General features: G+C 38.6%; 1 long non-coding RNA gene across 1 annotated transcript in view; it reads left to right on the plus strand.

The window, feature by feature from the left end:
* The first annotated feature begins 711 nt into the window (after window positions 1-711).
* LOC109300890 overlaps window positions 712-6,505 on the plus strand; it is a 6,976-nt gene continuing 1,182 nt past the window's right edge. Inside the window, exon 1 of the long non-coding RNA XR_002098363.1 lies at window positions 712-6,304. This is a non-coding gene — a long non-coding RNA (uncharacterized LOC109300890). The remainder of the gene's footprint in view (window positions 6,305-6,505) is intronic.

The raw sequence follows: 6,505 nt of genomic DNA on the forward strand, positions 1-6,505 counted from the left end.
TTTCATCAGAATGATTGAGGCATTAGTAGGCTTCCACATTACTTTAAAATTGTAAATATATGAATAAAACATTGTGTTTTATTGTGTATCTATAAATATTAGTGTTTCATTTTAATCATGGAAAAATATACTTTGGGGGTTTAAATCAGAGAATTTGAGATTTGTATCTCAGAATTTTCTATTTTTAAACAGAGAAAACCAAGGGCACACCCAGAGGAAAGGAGCAGAGGTCAGGAAGACTGAGACGCTGACAAGGGAGTAAAGGCCTGAGGTGGCCTGGTAGTGGCTTGGGGCAAAGTGCCCCACATAAGCAATAACTTAACACCTGCAAGGCTTGGGCACAGCTGTAGGAGAGGTTTGGAGGCCAAGAATAGCCCATCAGGCAATGGGGGCACTTACACACACGTGGGGAGCCTGCTCTGATGCACTGGAAATCCAGCACGTCAGAGCAGACTCAATCAAGTCTGCTGGAGCACATCAATTTGATGTGCTCTGGCAGCCTCATGCATCACATGCATTAGCAGCACAGCACGTCTCTGCACTGAGAAAATGGCAGCAGTGTGCTTTGAAATAAAACACGTTTGATGTGCTATAGTTCAAAGCACCCCACCACCATTTTCTCAGCTTGGGGATATACTATGCCGCTGATATACGTGACGGACGGGCATTTTTCATTAGTGCAGCTTGCTAATTAAAAGCGCCCAGCGCCATGTTGGGACCAAACATAAAAATGCCCTGGATGTCCTAGAGGCACATTTGAGTTAGGGAGGCCCATCTTGTGTAAGGACAAGATTTGAGGCCAGCAGGATTCAGAGTAGGGATCTGCTGGAGGACTGGGGCTTGCTCTAAAACCCATAGGCAGCTTTCCTTTTAAAAAACCCAAACAATCATTTATGTGAAGGCAAACGTTAAAGGGAGGGTACATAAAGCCAGAGCCAGCAGTTGCCATGGCCCTGGGCCCAGTTCTGTTAGACAGATCTTGCCTAGGGATGTGGCAACTAGCACAGGTAGAGTCTCACTGGAATAAAATAAACTTGGCCTTTCTTAAAGTAAGTTGTAAAGACACTCCGCGATGTGCTGATTCCAAACTGCTAATGTACAGAGCAAAGCTCTCTATCGTGCACCAACAATATAGTTCTATAATGCATCAGCTAAATTCATTCAGTTCAGCTTTTTTTTTGTTGTCAGAACTGTGTCAGCCATCCACCCATTTTATATTGAGGCTGCTCTTGCAATCTGCAGTCAGGCTTTAGGTTTAACATTATTACAACTAGTTAGTGTAGTTTGATGTGCGTGTTAATGTTTGGAGGCTGGAGCAAAAGACAATTTTTTCTCCCTAAAAATGTATCTATACAGGTTTGATAGGGTAAGGGAGAATTCTAAAAATGTGTTTCGGCCCAATCCCACAGAAAGCAGTGGTAGGTGTTGAGCCACTTAAACTATATAAGTCTATGGTTGCAAGTGCCCCAGCAGGGAAAATGTTGAAGGCAGACAAAAACTCACATGAAAAGGTGCTGAATTTCTTTTGCAGGGAGATTTTGCATAAATGAGTTCCAAGACCTGCCTGCTTTTATCTATGGATTTACTTACAAGCTGGGAAATGCTTCCGATTCCACCTGTAAGAAGCTGCTATTAGACATCATGAAATAAATAAAAGAAGAAAGGGGGGTGTGAGTTGATGAGGAAATAGACTTAAGACTTAGCAGTGGAAAGCTGCTTACAGGCTATAGGAACAGAGACCATTCTGTGAAGAACAAGTCATCTTATATGATGTTGGAGCCTAATGGGCTAGGCACAACTTAAAATTTTGGCTCCTAAGAGACCATGAAATTCTATAGGAGCGGGGGAGTGATTCCTGTGAGTGAGGAACAGCTGCAGATGTTCATTCTAGATGGGACCAAAAATGCATAAAGCCACAATTTTTCCTTATAAACTATCATAGTCAATTATTTTTAAACCCCTCATGAATACTGACAAAGGAAATTACACCCCCCACCCCACACACACAAACAAATAAATCACATTTCTAAGTAACATCCAGGATTTAACTAACTCACAGCAAGAGGAAGACAAAGGGCTGAGATCTGCATTTTATCCTCAAACTGATATGCTATGTCTGTATCACACAAAGAGCTCTGCAAACAGCATGTGATCTTCCATTAAGCAGGGGCTGCAATGCCAAGATACGACCTTATGAATGAAACCTAGAACAGACAATGCTTTTCTGGTGTTAAGGAAATCTCTGAATGTGCATTAATTGAAATTACTTTTCTTAATTAATTTTGGTAGAAAGTAGTTCAGGAAAGTGATGTTATATTACACCCTCTTTTCCTCTCCTATAACATCTATAAAAGTAGAAAAGAAAGTACATGAAAGAAGGCTTGAATTTTCATTTGCACAAGAAACAAAGTCAGAGATTTATTAAGCACTAGCTTACCAGATGTGCTCTCAGAGTCATATTACACAACAGGGACTTGCTTTTGTTCCAGCTGTAACAGGGAAGAAAAAGTCAGCATGTATTTTCACCCACTGTAACGCCTAATTCCATGTTCTGGTTTGATGGCATAAATTAAGAATTACTTCCCGTTTCCCTTTATTAAAAAAATAAAGAAGGTGTAGGTTATACTCAGTGAAAGCACTAAAACTATGTGAACCCTATTGTGTGCCTGCTTACTGCATATTCCAGCTGGCTTGGCTTATTCAGTCTGTGGGGCAATGTGCCTCTCATGTACAAATTATGCAAATATTGTGCAGATCTAGAGCAATTTATCACTAGGAGAAAAGGTGAAAGAAATGAACACCACATTTCTAAAGCAAGGCAATTTTATATTACAAAAAGAAATAGAAATCTCTCAATTAACTTGGTTCCAAAGCAAAGAACAAACAGTCATTAAGCGTATGCCATATGTATTATAGCTCTCATATGGCTCACAGTAATTAAATGAGAAGCAACATGCTTATATCTCAGAGCAGCACTCAGAAAAACCTGCAAGGATAAGCCAGGCATTCTTCATGAATAAATAAATGAATAAAGTCAAAGTGAACTGCCTGATAACAGATAAGGCAGTTTGGCCACCCTGATGCTATTCTGTATGAAAGTACACAAAGTACCAGAGAATTGCAGTGTGCAATAAAGACTTTGCTGCAGTGAAAGGTATGGCAGAAGTGCAGGCAGACCATTGCACATAGGGCAACTACAACATGGTGCAATGTACCACAGCCAGCTAGTCAGTTTATACTAGACTTTTGGTTCAAAGAAATGCATATCAAAATAGGATGTCCCCCTGTCTGTACCCTTCTCTTTCAACCATCGAGTCATCCCTAAAGCTGGATTTTGGCTTCTATTCCTACCATGTCCCCTCAACACCATCCCAGCTTCTCTTTGTTCCCTACTCATTTCTTCTCTCTCTTTCCCTAAATATGTCTTTGTCAAAGGTATGTTCCTTTCTCCATTAAAAAGATATTTTTCTTCCTGCCATGAAGAGCAAACAATACTTTTCTATCAGTTTAAAGTGCATTTTGCATTGTAGACACAATTTGTGTAAACAAGAATTTGCCATACCTATTAAATATGGGTTAGAGTCCCACTCCATGCCTGTAGCTACCTGTATGTCTTCAATACCCAAAGAACAAAACAGCATGTAACATATGTACTTGCAAAACTGAGGGGGAAATAACTACAGGGGAACACAGAAGTATGTACAGGTACAAGAGGTCACAACCAGGTACCCCTTAATTCACTACTGGGGGGAGGGGAAAGGCCCTGATTTCAGTGGAGTTGTACCTGAATTAATACTGCCAGTGATTAACACTGCTCTCATTCTGTAAACGTTCACTCCTTTTTAATAACGCAGTGCTGGTAAATCCATTCCAAGCCATTCACAGTCCTGTTTATCGCAGCATGCTTTAGGTGCATCATTTTTCCAAGTGCTTCTAAAAATAGAGCAAATGCTGAAACACATCCCTCATTCTCAGTACACAGAACAATTTTAGCTGCCTCTTCTCTTACGGTTTTTGATCATTTTTGCAACAGAATTTAAAGGTGATCATGCAAATATGTCAGATGCTCTTTCCTCCAGGGAAGGCATTTTACAACTTGCCTATGTACCTGAGGATACACTGACAGGCTGATCTAAACTTATTTAAATTAGGCCTGATCAGATTGGCATGGAAATCAGCCTTCTTGCACTAAAGTTATTCTCAGAAAAGATCAGTCAGGTCATCTAGCCTCACTGCTACCACTGCATTATATTCTGTCTGAAAAAAGTCCCTTTGCAATGCACTGCATGACATTTGAAGCATTTTTCATTATAAACACTCATATCCTTCTGTGAATTCTGAAATTAAGTTTTGTTAGTTTTATTTGTAAACTTGTTACAAATACTTTATATTGAATTTGTGCACACAACTTCCACTGAAGCTGTTTGCTATGAAAATATTTATTAGGAATGGCAACTTAACATAGTAAATCAAACATTGAACATTCACCAGACCTCAAAGATAGACATAAAATATTTTACAAAATTTCTTTATGGAATTACACAAAACAAATGCACAGGGTTTGTCTGTGTTTACATTGAATTACTCCGAAGCCAAAAACCAAAAAGATCACAAAAAGGCATGATAAACTTCATTTTTCATCATTGTTGCACTGCTGTGTAACAAGCCCTTGTTACAAAACATTACTGTTAAAAAAAAATCAATAGAAAATGTAACCCATCTAACAGAGCTATTGTATTAACAGCTGATTTTCAAACTGACTTTACAACATGAAAGCCTATTAATAGAGGTACCTTAGTCACATAAGTTTAAAATATGGAGAATAGAAATAGAAAAAATTAACCTTTAGTAGTCTTTAATATAAAATGCACTAATTTCCCAAAATAAGAATATTATGACACACCAGTGTCAATTTATATTGATGAAAGCTGACACCAGCTTCTTTCTAACTAAAATTTATTTCACAAAACTTTATATATTACATGAATATTCAAGTAAACTATTTAAAAACATTTAAAAGCACAAGAGCTGAATTGTACAGTGTTTCAGATTGTTAACTTAGGAGTGATGTTATCTCCAACTATATATATTTATAGATATATTTTTTTATTCTTTAAGACCATCGTGACACTACCTGATATTGCAAGAAATTCCTTTCAGTTAACGTTTATCATTTTTTTTTCATTTGCAATTCTTAAAAATAAAAATCTCAGTTGCATTTTAATCAGAAAATTATGACAATGGTTTAACTTGTTGCCAGCTGTTGTATCCCTTCTCTCTGTGTACTGTCACATCACATTGTGGCCACCTCTCCTGTGAGATGCTGAGCATTCTCAGCTTCCTATCATTTTGATGGGAGTTGAGGCTATTCAGCATTTCACAAGTGGGAACAGTGAAGCTGCTATATTTGGGTAACATTGTATAAAGACAAGCTAAGCTGGATCCTGTCACAGCTGTATACCATGTATCCACCAATATCAAATTTCAAACAGAACTGTGACAGAGTAACACAATTCTGGCAGGCCTCATTCCTTGTCTCTATCAGCTGGATGTAAAAATATTTTACGAATGACTCTTAACACTGGACACCTACTGTGTTGAGGGGAGTCGCTCACTAGTCTTGGTCAGTGGCTTTTGGACAATACAAGGATTCCAGTATCCTTGACATCCTCTGCTGTGGGAAACTTTTGGATCAAAATAACCCACAACAGGAAACTGGAATGAAAAATGTATATCATGCACAGTTGATATTACTGTGAAAATTCAGTAACACATACAAGACAATGATGAAGTCAGAACGTACCGAAATAGCAATGGTTAAAAAATTAGTAAAGTTTTCACAGTGTCTTGTACAGCCTTTTACTTTAACACAAGTGCATCACTTACCACCACTATTGCTCAAACATTTTAAACATCTCTTCGTCATGCAGATCATATTGAAAAGAAAACGAAGCAAATTACATTTATTAGGCATTTTTGGACATTGAATACAACTTGAATTTTACTTCAGGTTTTCAAACTATCAAACTACAAGTGGTTTCCAGATATCATTTGCTGTACTGTTGGGTTTTTAACATTCTTATCTCAGTTATATCCTGAGAGTGCAAAATGCCCAGCAAGCTAGCCCCAGATACAGAGTTAAGCATTGTTAAGCCAAGTTCTTGAACAAACAGAAGCTACAGGCATCCTCTTAGTTTCTTCCTATCCATTCTTGAGACTGCTGAAGTTTATTCAGTTGCACTGTTATGCCTTTGCCTCCCAGAAATGCTAGCTTACTTGGGTAATTAATTAAAGAGTAGAACTAGTTTCATAGTTTCATAGATTTAGGGTCGGAAGGGACCTAGTAGATCTTCTAGCCCGACCCCCCGCCAGGGTGGGAGAACAACAAAACCCCAAAACAAGAAACGGGACTCAAATGAGTCCAGCCAGGTAGGCATCCAGCCTCTTCTTAAAGACCCCCAGGGTAGGGGCCAGCACCACTTCCCTTGGAAGTTGGTTCCAGCTC

The sequence above is a fragment of the Gavialis gangeticus genome, unplaced genomic scaffold (genome assembly GCF_001723915.1).
Source record: "Gavialis gangeticus isolate Ggan-Ray unplaced genomic scaffold, GavGan_comp1, whole genome shotgun sequence".
Lineage (NCBI taxonomy): Eukaryota > Metazoa > Chordata > Crocodylia > Gavialidae > Gavialis > Gavialis gangeticus.